Source organism: Mauremys reevesii, linkage group 16 (genome assembly GCF_016161935.1).
Source record: "Mauremys reevesii isolate NIE-2019 linkage group 16, ASM1616193v1, whole genome shotgun sequence".
NCBI lineage: Eukaryota > Metazoa > Chordata > Testudines > Geoemydidae > Mauremys > Mauremys reevesii.
This window is the reverse complement of record NC_052638.1, coordinates 14,873,604-14,885,901: the sequence shown is the minus strand read 5'-3', so window position 1 is coordinate 14,885,901 and position 12,298 is coordinate 14,873,604. Positions and strand designations below refer to the sequence as shown.

The window sequence follows — 12,298 nt, the reverse complement described above, 5'->3', positions numbered from 1 at the left end:
TTCCCCAACACATTTACTCTCTGTATAAAGTAGCTCCATTCTATTATTCCATTTGATTTGGTTCTGTGTAGACAGAGTTAAGAGGGTTACCCTGTCTTAAGTATGTTCTTGGGGATGCATTGCACTGTATAACTAGACCTTCTTCTAAAAAAAAGGAAGTCACATTTCACTTCTTAGTGTGGGTTTTTAAAAAAATCCCATCTAATTCACAGAAAGGAAAAAAAAAACCTCTTTCCACTTTAACAGCTCTAACATGAGTGATTTAAGAAATATCTGAGATTAATAGGAAAAAAATCTTTCCATTGACAAGAATAGGAGAAAATAATTTCATCCCATTTCTAAATTAAGACAGCAGATTTGGTAAAATTTCTTCCTAGAGACTATACTATTTTAAAGTGCCATTTCATTTTATTTTGATGTACATCTTTAGAGCAGATTAACATTGATTTATAAAATGTTTGTGGAAGTTTGCATTATTCTGAGGTAATAAATCAATATGCACATAGTTCTGTATTATATAGATCATTTAAGTGAGCATAATTTTAACATTTTGATGACAGTTTTAGGATCCTACCGAGCAGTGATAAAGCTAGCAGTTATACTATGTGATAATTCTACCTTTCATTATAATGCAGAGTTTCTCAATTCTAAATCAGGCCAAGATGCAAGTTAATACCCATGGGCAATATTCATTCATTATGCATGTACATTATTCCTAAAATTATTGATAATACTTTTCATAATAGTTATTTTACATACATTAACTCTTGCAGCTATATTAGTATTAAAGATACCTTTATTAATCTTGAATATTTTGTTGAATAATAAATATGGTCTCAGAGGCTCTTATGGTTTCCCTAAGTTAAAAGCTACTGTCAGCTATAATGCTGAAAATCAGTTGTTTAATTATAAAACAGGGTGTTGGAGTGCGGTATTTTTATCTGGGGTTGCTTATTTAAATATCTGTGCTTTTATTAGGTTTGTATCATACTGCATAGGGACATGTTTTTAAAAAAAAGGAAAAAACTCAACACAGGCATTCTGAAGGGGTAAACAACTTGCATTATTTAGCAAGCAAATAGGCACTTTTCCCTGCAGTTATACACATTGTAAAGCTTGTTTGAAGCCAATGGGATTTGAAAAGGTTCTACGATAAAGCAATATATGAATACTTCTAACATTAGAGACCTCAGCTACAGCTGAGCTGTGTTTAGTGTAGCTCAAGATGTTGAGGGAAAGGAGCAGTCACTCTACGGTCCCCCCGCAGTACCAGGACTGTCTGATGGCCAGACCAATCCCCATGCAAATTAGGGCAGCCGTATGACTACTAATTTATGCCACTGCCCTTGGCCTCCAAGGGGCCATTCCGACAGGCTGGGATCAGCGGAGCTTAGGGATGCCCAGGCCACACTTTCCCTTGGCCAGACCTTTTGCATCGGGGGGCAGAAGAGGGGTGGTGTAGGAGTCCTTAAGGGGATTCCCCTACCTCCAGAGGCTGGTGAAGCTAGCTTTACAGCTGTTTTGTGCCACCCTACCTGGCAGAGAGATGTATTGCAACATAGGTGTTCTATTTTTTGACCAGCTCTGACATTTTGTTGAAGCCAAACATTTGTGGAACTGGGCTGATTTCAATGGGAATTGTCAACAGAAAGTTTTCTGAGGTCTAGCTTGGAACTGAGAGGGCAAGATGCCAGCTTACTGGTTAGGCCACTCACTTGGGAGACCCAGATTCAAGACTCTACTTTGTCTGGTTCAGAACTGAGACTTGAACTTGGGTTTCCTCACTTCCCAGGTGAGTGCCCTAAACTACTGGTTATTCTGGTGTGGGTCTCTTCCTCCATATGTCTCATTTTTGTTCTGTCTCAGAACGAAAATAACTTCAGAAGCCTTTCACAAAACTAAACTCTTGTTTTCTAGACCCACTTCAAGCATTAATTTAGGCTTGGTGAGAATCCTGAGCTAAGGGAGACAATGTTATGAGATGACAGAGAAGAGAGGTGGCGACTATCCTCAAGGTTCTCTCTATTGTCTTCTATGTTTACTCATTTCTCTTTAGACTTAGAAAATTTAGGAAATCACAGTACTTCAGTTCTCCAAAGGTGGCTCTAACATTCCACCACATCTTTCTGACTTGCTCCTTGGCCTTGGTTGGAAGCTAAAATGGTTCTAGCCTGCAGGTCTTTTATCCTTTAAATCCTTTTGCCTTTCAGGACTTTCCTAAACCCTACTCTTCTTTCCCGATTATTGCCCCCATCCTTTCTTTGTCTGCTCCAGACACCTCTCACACTTCCACTTCTAGGCCTCCAGAGCTGACTTCTGGGGTCTGCAAAGCCCACAGCTGAGCCGCCATCCCTTCCACCCCTCAATTTGGGTTATTTTAAAAATAAAGGGAGAATCTCAGCTGTCACTAAAAGAACATAAACCAAGTTTTTCAGCCTTCTCTTTATAAACCTGTAGCCCTGGCAATGCAATGAGATGTAACCTAATGCAAGCTAATCATTAGGGATGAAAGCTAGTCACAGAGTTTTTCTTAAAGTCAGAGTAGTCACAGCCACTCAGCGCCACTGTGGAAGAATCATAGCCATTAAGTTCCTTGATTTCTGGAACAATCCCAGGTCAGTTCTTAGCAGTGGGAGACAATGCTGCCCAGGTACCACCAATGGCGGTAAAGTGGTTGCAAGCTCTCTGTCTGTGCCTGAATCAGCTCTTCTGTGGAGCAGCCACCATGATCTTCAGCCACAAGGACAGGCAGTTTAGTAGCATGAGAGGCAATCTGGCCTAGTGGATTGAGCATTGGACTAATCCCAGCTCTGAGAGATAAAATGCCTATTCCTTGTAAGGCTACACAGAGATAAAAGCCTCCTTTTGCAGGCTCTCTCCTCTAGAAGATCTGCACAGAGGCAGGCACAATTTAGCCTCAAATCTCTCTCTCAAACTTGTTCTTCACTAATAATGGGTAGTTATGTGTGCATGTTTGGAATACAATATGTGGGGGGTTCCCCCTTCTATTTTGGTGCATTTACTACAGAAAAGTTATTTTATTTTTTCATACATTGTCGCGTCTTCCACCCCTGCAACCCAAACCAGAGGAACTCAGTATTATGTTTTGGCCAATTCTCTATCAACTGAGAGGTTTTTGTCATATTAATAACCAAATGCAAGTCCATCTTAAAACTGTCTGTGATTGCAGCTTCATTAAAAGCCTTTAAAAACAAACAAACCACAAAACCCCACAAGACTGATGCAGGGTACAAAAGACTAATTGTAGTGGCAGCATAATTTACCAACATACACGAAAGCCTCTCTTGGTATTTCCGAAACGAGGGCCAAGATTCTGCACTGTTCTCTGGGAAGCCTGGCACAGAAAAGTGCATCTAGGAAAAAGTGTGGATGAAGATGCCTTTGAGCACTTTTAGGTCTTCCCTATTCTGGGCTACTCTAAGAATTAGTACAGTCCCTGTCATAAATGAGCTCAGCAGGAGCTACTCTAAGTTATAGTGACTCCTGCAACATACCCAGCACTGTCTACGTATGCTAGGGGAACTCCCTTCCTGCCCCCAACACATACCATTCTGTCCCCAGCACCACCCCATATTGTTACAGTCAGGGCCGGCTCTACAGTTTTCACCGCCCCAAGCAGCACACTGAATTGCTGCCGCGGACGGCGGGGGCAGTCCGTGTGCCCTTAGGGCGGCAGGCGCGTTCCCACGGCGGCGGCAGCTTCTATGTTTAGCTGAAGCCGCCGCGGACAGCTAAACATAGAAGCTGCTGCCGAATTGCAGCCGCCGCAGAAAGGCGCCTGCTGCCCTAAGGTCACATGGACGCCCCCGCTGTCCGTGGCGGCAATTCGGCGCGCTGCTTGGGGGCAAAACGACAGGGACTGCCGCCCCTTGCAGGTTGCTGCCCCAAGCACCAGCTTGGAATGCTGGTGCCTGGAGCTGGCCCTGGTTACAGTGGCATACAAGGGTGATATACAGCAGTGGCTCTCAACCTTTTCCGACTACTGTACCTCCTTCTGGAGTCTGATTTGTCTTGCGTACCCCAAGTTTCACCTCATTTAAAAACGACTTGCTTACAAAATCAGACCTAAAAATACAAAAAAGTGTCACTGCACACTATTAGTGAAAAATTGTTTGCTCTCTCTTTTTACCATATAATTATAAAATAGATCAATTGGAATATAAATATTGTACTTACATTTCAGCGTATAGAGCAATGTAAACAAGTAATTGTCTATATGAAATTTTAGTTTGTACTGACTTTGCTAGTGCTTTTTATGTAGCTTCATGTAAAACTAGGCAAATATCTAGATGAGTTGGTGTACCCCAGGGGTACATGTACCCCTGACTGAGAACCACTGACATGCAGACAGAGTTCCTCCATAGCTGCATCTAACATTATATAGATACAACAAATCAAAAATATCCAAATGCTTTTTGTTACATCAAATAAAACTGGGAAAAAGCCTAATATACTTTATACCTTTTGTTCTGTTCCAACTTTAAGTAGTACTCCCTATTGGGAATAACTTCAGAGATTTGGATTTTCCTAGTTTACTAACTAATAAATAAATCTGAATAAATCCAAACTTCAAGGAGAAGGACTGAATCACCCACATTTCATTTGTATAGTGAAAATATCCTGACATTAGAAGGCTTAGCATGTTGGGCTCTGTGCTTAACAATGAAGTGTAAAACTCTGTGGATTACTGTAGTAGTAACTGTTCTGTAGCTTTTTTTAAGTTGATATTTGAAGTCACACACCCAGACTTTTTCTTCACATGACTAATCCACTCTCCTGTGACCTCTCTTTAGTTTGATATTGAATCAGGAACAGAAACCGTAGCTTCAGCTGACCCCAAACATTTAGTTACATTAATCACAGGGTGTTTTTGGACTCTGAGCACACTGAATGAAAGACACTTTCTTCGTGAGACATTGATCAAACAGTCTACAGGTATCAGTACATCGAAGCACATTAATCATCTTGTGCATTATCAGTTCCACCAGTAGAATATGTAAATGTGATTCCTGTCAATGATAAGGGAAAGTGGAATTTATTCCTAAAACTGGTCCATCTGGAGCTGTTGATATAATCTTACCTTAGACAATAGGTTGTAAAGATAAATTTTAGCATTACTGATGGACATGAAGTACAAGTAAATTAAAGGTAAGAAGAAAAAAAAGAGCAGTTATACTTCAGTCACTTGTGGGATTTGCTGTTCCCCTACATAGTGGAGAGGATGTTTTCTGCTTAATAAAACAGTGCAGTTGTATGAAAGCTCTTATAATTGTAACCATAGAAGTTCTGCTTAAGAGCATGCCGTTCTTCGTGCTCTTGCGCTAGAATACACCTGTGATATACTTGCCTTGTGGCTAAGGATGTGATGTTCATACTTACTGTAAAAGTCTGAGGCTATGACTCACCTTCACAGATGGCTCACCTTCACTCATACTAATAAGGCCGTCTGAGTGAGTTGCAACATGTATCTTGCTGAGAGCACTTTACATATCCCTCTTTGTACAACATTGTCTGGAACACTTTGGGTGGGGGGGGGGAATAAACAAAAATTCACTCATTTCCATGTCTTGGGCCAGATTTGGGAACAATGCTAAATGGGCACCCACCCATCCCCCAGAATGTATGTTCCTGGAGATTATTTCTGACAGGAGCAAGAATAATTTAGATGTGTAGGTGCCATGTGTAAGCTCTCTGCTGGGTGTAGACGCCTGGGTGGCAGGGAAAAGGGAGGGATATATAGACAGAAAGATCTTACTCCTGACGACCATGTCCCACCCCTTCATTGCCCTTACTTGTTATCCTGTCATGGAGGGTCTGCAGAGTTGGAGTAGGGGTGGTCTTCTGTCCCAGGTTCCCTCTGCTGGGCATGGACTTTTGGGTGGGTGCTTCTAACTCTTGCCAGAATGTGAGCCCTGGAATTTGAAAGAAATTAAGTATCCATTAAGAAAAATCCAGAGCACAAAGTATGGAAGTTAAGTTCATTTTGGAAGCTAGAGACACACCCACCCAAAGTTTTCCACTGATGTCACTGGTGAAGGATCAGGCCCTTTGTTCACTACAGTTGGCTTCATCCTGTCAATATTACTCACCTGAGTTTACAACCACCTACTCACCATGGGTAAAGGGAGCAGGATCGGGGTCTATGTAAACTACAACAGAAGAACAGTGCTCTTGTAGTCTTTTAACCAAGGTTTAATTATGTCACTATTGAGAAGCTGTAATAATGATTAAGGAGTAACTTTAATTATAACTAGGGTGACCAGACAGCAAGTGTGAAAAATCGGGATGAGGTGGGGGGGAGGGGTAATAGGAGCCTATATAAGAAAAAGACCCCAAAATTGGGACTGTCCCTAAAAAAATCGAAACATCTGGTCACCCTAATTATAACCCCTCTTTCTTTGACTGCTTATTACTTTCCAAATATTTCTCTTTGGGCTGTCATGTCCCTGCTTTGTTTTCAGGCCAAAAGATATTTTTTGGACAATCTGGTAAAATTCCAGCTCATATCATCCCCTCCCCCCCACAGATCCAGGGAAGGGATCCTCTGCAAAAAACATCTGCACCTCTTTCAGTGTAGAAAGGAGACTTAAGCCACATTCCATAGCACTGAGCCCATCTTGCCAATGCCAAGAGGACAGAACAATCTGTGCAGGAGGTAGAGGATAGGCAGGGTGGGGAGGCACATTTCCTGCTCCTCTCGCCCTCTCTCCCCCCCCCCCCCGAAATTTCTTGGATAAGATAGTACAGTTCAAGGCTTTTCCACAGAGGCACCATGGGAAGGTATCAGACTGACATGGCCAGTGGGGGAGTCCAATGGAGACGCACTGCTAGGGAGCTGTCAACTATGCTGCCATTGTCCCTGAAAACCCATCAAGAGTTGGTGTTCATTTAAGGGACATGAAACCCGAGATCACAGTTAAACTTATTCGGAGAATGCCATTATAGAATCATAGAATATCAGGGTTGGAAGGGACCTCAGGAGGTCATCTAGTCCAACCCCCTGCTCAAAGCAGGACCAATTCCCAACTAAATCATCCCAGCCAGGGCTTTGTCAAACCTGACCTTAAAAACCTCCAAGGAAGGAGATTCCACCACCTCCCTAGGTAACCCATTCCAGGGCTTAGTTTGAGGGATCAGTGTAGGGTTGCCAATTTTGGTTGGACATATTCCTGGAGGTGTCATCATATGACAATTTTTAATTATAGATTAATGTTTAATTACTGGAGACTCCAGGACAATCCTGGAGGGTTGGCAACCCTAGATCAGCATCAGAGAAAAATCAATCATTCTATTGGTCCCTCCTGACTATTGCCTCCTGATCCGTGGAGCAGAACAACAGCGGTGCAGCCACAGGGGGGCTCAGAAGGATTGGGAATAATACTGGCACCTCCCTACTTCTGCATTCTCTCTCCTCAGTGATGAAGAGGGGATGATCAGGCCCTTTGCTAACACAACACTATTAGTTCAGATTTACACTTGCAAGAGTTAGGAAACTCAAAGTTATGTTTCCACCAGCAATTGCCACTGGTCTATATAGATGAGTCTAAAATGGAGCTGCAGGTGTGATTTCCAGCTTGGCTAGATGTACATTTGCTAGTATTGATTTAACTAGTGTGCTAAAAATATCAGTTTAGGCAGCCACTTCAGCGCAGGTGGTTGGGTGGAGTAGCTACCCAAGGACAATACAGTCTGAAACCCTAAGGACATACTAAGGCTTCTTACTGCCTGTATCACTGCAGGCCTGCTGCTATTTTTAATGCACTAACTCGATCAACGCATGTACGTCTACCCGAGATGGAAATTACACCTCTACCATAGACATACCCTAAGATAAATTAATAGCATATACATCAGGCTACATATGATATGTACGGGGGGGGGGGGGGGAGGAGAGGGAGACGCGGGAAGGACAGTTTACAATTGCTGCACAAAAAATAAAATCTGTTAGAATGTCCTACGCTTTGCAAGTTGAAAATTTTTAGTCATAACATTGCATTCATGTTTCTTTTTTAACTGGATTTACAAACTCATTAGTGTTTTATAAAAGACCCATTAATAGAGCTGGTCAGGAAATGGTTTTCCCATCCTGTGAGATTGAGATTTCAACGAATTTTCCTATCTGTAATCAGGACAAAAAAAAGTCAAACTGTCAAAAATTTTTTTGTGAACTGAGAGACCAAAAATAAATAAAATAAATCCATTAACTTGAACTGAATGTTTTCTTTCAATAATTTTAAAAATGTTTCATTTTTATTTCAACCATTTTTTCTTTTTAACCTGGTTTTAGTATAAATTAAGTTGAATTTTAAAACAAAAAGTCATTTTGAACCGAAAAAACAAACTATTTCAAAAGTGGTGAAAAAGTCCCTTGAAGTGTGTATTAACTGCTTATGCTAAACAATCTGTTCCCCCTTGTATTTTAGCTGAGACATTCTGAGTACATTTCTCAGACCCAAAGATGGGATCTGTGTAAGCTCGAAAGCTTCTCTCTCTCACCAACCAAAATTGGTCCAATAAAACTTATTACCTCATCCACCTTGTCTCACTCGTAGTTACGCACGTACAAAAACTGCATAGACCAGGCCTTGTATTACTGTCTCATTCTGAGATAGAGATCCTTTGATACCTCAAAGACTCACAGCCAGACAACATGCGTCAATCCATGTACGTAGCTCTTACCATGGGAGGAAGAGGTGGGGATAACAAACAGGCTCTGAACTGATCAGACCAAAGATGCCTCACCATCTAGAACAAGTTCTGAAAACTCATGGGAGATCCAACCCCTAAGAGCGAAGCTGAAAGTCAAACTCTAGAAAAGCTAAGCCATCTTCAGGATTCACATCAACACAACAGAGATATACAGTGAAGCAGAAACCTCAAGCGGTTCCAAAGGGAAGTGCATGACATGGGCCTCTGGGTGAATTTCAAAAGCTAAAAATCAGCTTTGTACACGCTGATGCTGAAGCTACATCTCAGAAGTAGCCTCTTGCTTTGCTATCAATAGCTGGAAAAGGCAAGTCATTATATTTTTATCCATTGTACACATTGCCCTTCTCCATCCCTTCTCAGCCTCCCCACCCCATTTTGTTGTTTCAGTTTAATCCGTTTAAAGAGCTATAGCATCACTTCAGAGCATTTAGGAGTTTCTATAATAAAGCAAAGGGAGTTATGGCACCATTAGTCATTTTCTAAGGTGTAATTAGCTAAATGATAAAAATAGCTGATTATAGCAGCAAGTTCAGGCCACTGGAGTAATGGGGGAGTCAGCATTTCCATTATAAACCTCGTTATTGAGGGGCTTACTGCTTGACTGTATTAAAAAAAAAATTGCTCCAGGCTCAAATTTGGCATCCATTGTCTCAACCCCCAGAAGTTAGTTATTTAGTTTTCCAATTGGATTTAAATTGCTTAAAAACTGTTCTGATTTTGCTGTCTTTGGTTAGTTTTAAAACCAACCAATCAGCTTCCTGGTGAAGATATTACGGTCCTGGGGACAAGTGAGAACCATTAGAACATATGCACACGTATGGGGCTGCCAGTTTTTAACTAGAACAAGAAAGTTGGGTGAATAGCTCGTGATACAGTCACAGAAAAAGTCTCTGTCCTTGTACTGAAAGAGCTCTACAAGCTTGGGCACCTATCTGGGCTATTTTTACCTTACCACAGACTATACAAGGAGAAAAATCAAGATTGCGCCCCTTCATTGTTTGGATTTTTATGGGGCTTGACATCTATGCGATCCCCTCATTAATGCCATGCATCTGAAAGAGTGTTGTTGTTTTTTTACCCACGAAAGCTTATGCCCAAATAAATCTGTTAGTCTTTAAGGTGACACTGGACTCCTGGTTGTTTTTGTGGATACAGACTAACACGGCTGCCCCTCTGATCATTAATGCTCACTGTGTCATAGAAACTTCACGGAGTTCTGAAGAGAGGGCCTGATTAAAAGCCTACTGACGTCTATGCAAAGTCTCCCATTGACTTCAGTGGGCTTTGGATGCAGAAATCCTTCCTAGACCACTTCATTGTGGTCAGTGCTGGTCTTCTTTCATTAATAATCTTTTCTCGGCTAGCGGAGCACACAGTTTGTTTTACTTTAAGATAATCTCGTCTTAAATTAGAGAACTGGGATCTTTGGAAATATCTTTTGGAGTCTAGGAGTGGTACCCCATCTCAAGGACTTATCCAAAGATCCAGAGAACAGAACTCAACCCCAGAAAATGAAGTGAAATTAATTGAAAGATGTATTAGTGGAACATTGAGGCTGAACAAAAGTAGTAGTAACACGGCTTAACTGCCACAACTGTATATTTTATGTTACACATTGAATAAGTAATATATTACTCTACATATTTAACATTTGTATTAAATGTTCAGAGGAGTACTTACTAAGGAGAAATTTCTAAATTTAATTTCTCTTATCTCAGTCTGTTCTTCTGCATATACATTTTGGCAGGCTGCAGCAAATAGCACAGACATTTCTTTATGGTCTCCATGCTTTTCAAATGTTTTAGATGGTTTTATTTTCATTACCACTCTGGATACGTACTGCTTTTTTGATCAACTGGCTCAGAGTTTACTGGCTTTCAAATATATATGACATTCAAAATATCTTTATTTAGTATATCTGAGTGTTCAATTTTATGGTAACTATTAGATAAATTTTTTTTACTTTAAGTTTTAGAGGTATTCCTACAGATGGGCATTTAGCCCATACAAGGGAAAACTTAAAGGAGGAATATTAAGGTATAAATAGCAAGGGTGGTGATGCATCTTCATCATGAAAGATCAGGAGCTCCGAGGAGGCACTGTTTATAAAAGGATTATGTGCTTGGTTCATTTTATTAGGATTTTTATTTGTGCGTATTAGAGGCAGGAACATAATAATTGACCCACATTTATTGCAATTGCTAGGCAAGTCCATTTACCCAATTATCTGAGGGCATTTTCACAGCGTGGCTGGATACCTGGGTGAGTTCATCTTTAATTATAGGTTGTCTTTTCTTTTAAGAAACAAAATTATTCCATAGAATATGACCTTCCAGAGACCGTAGTTGCATGTATGTAATTCCAGGGCTGACTTTCCAATGCCTCTTTTGTTGGCTGGATTGGACTTTGGGTCTTGACTGCCTTTCTGTTTGGCTTCTCTGTTGGAAGGGGAAACGCCTGCAGACCTGGTGTGAGAGCAGCTTGTCGATGAGCTGCCTTGTGCCTTTTTGGTTTTAGTTTTCTGTGGATTTAACTCGACTGGAATGAATACAGTTGCTGTCGTGAACAAGGAGCTATGTGAAAATTCCTCATTAGATTCCAATCAGGAACCCTTTGGGAAGAAAAAGCAGGTATTTCACCAGGCTTCTTATCACACTGGCCTGAAAATAAACTTGCTAGTCAAAGAACCATTTGCCTACTAGTCTGCTTCCCCATGTGCAGGGGCGGCTCCAGGCCCCAGCACACCAAGTGCGTGCTTGGGGCGGCATGCCGCGGGGGGCGCTCTGCCGGTCGCTGGCAGGGCGGCAGGCGGCTCCGGTGGACCTCCCGCAGGCATGTCCCCCACAGCGTGCCCCTGTGCTTGGGGCGGCGAAATGGCTAGAGCCGCCCCTGCCCATGTGCAAACTAACCTTCCTTGGTTTATCCATTGACTGCTTGCCATGCAAAAGAGTGACAAATCATGCATTTTTAGTGTGCAGCCATCGAAACCATTTCTTTGAGAACATGTCCCTTGGGCTACACTCTGCAGACTCAAGTCAAAAGATACTCCCTATGCTGAATATATGCAGAATAAAAACCATCACCATTCAAGAATGTCGTTTTGTCGGAGGGGGGAAAAGAAAAGTTGATTTTGACTGACAAGCCCCTTACTTTCTGATGTGGCTCACACACTTTGAAATATTCAAGACTCCATATGTTAGAAGAAAACACCGAATACCGCATATAACATTGACTTTATCATTCTTTAATCTCAGTTTAATTGCTGTGGTCAAGTTACCCCATACTTAATAACCCACAGCTTGGTCTATTATTTAATATGGTTGACACATACTTTGTTTTAAATGTCAGTGCTGGTAAAGCCCTGGACTTGGCAAGGTTGTGCATGATAGATGGCAGAGGAGATGGATCATCTGTTTGTTGTCTGTGCTGTTGGTATGTTGGCTGCAACTTTTTCAACTATGACACTAGGCTGGTGCCAAACCCAAAGCTACTGAATGGGTAACGTTATCCCTTGTATCTGATGTTCATAGCTAATCATTCTTGATTTCTTTGGCTGTATTTACAGGAA

The 12,298-nt window shown here is 41.5% G+C and overlaps 1 long non-coding RNA gene across 1 annotated transcript in view; it reads right to left on the bottom strand.

Moving 5' to 3' along the window:
- LOC120384659 overlaps window positions 1-12,298 on the bottom strand; it is an 83,825-nt gene that overhangs the window by 15,977 nt on the left and 55,550 nt on the right. The window contains exon 2 of the long non-coding RNA XR_005589019.1: window positions 5,814-5,933. This is a non-coding gene — a long non-coding RNA (uncharacterized LOC120384659). The remainder of the gene's footprint in view (window positions 1-5,813; window positions 5,934-12,298) is intronic.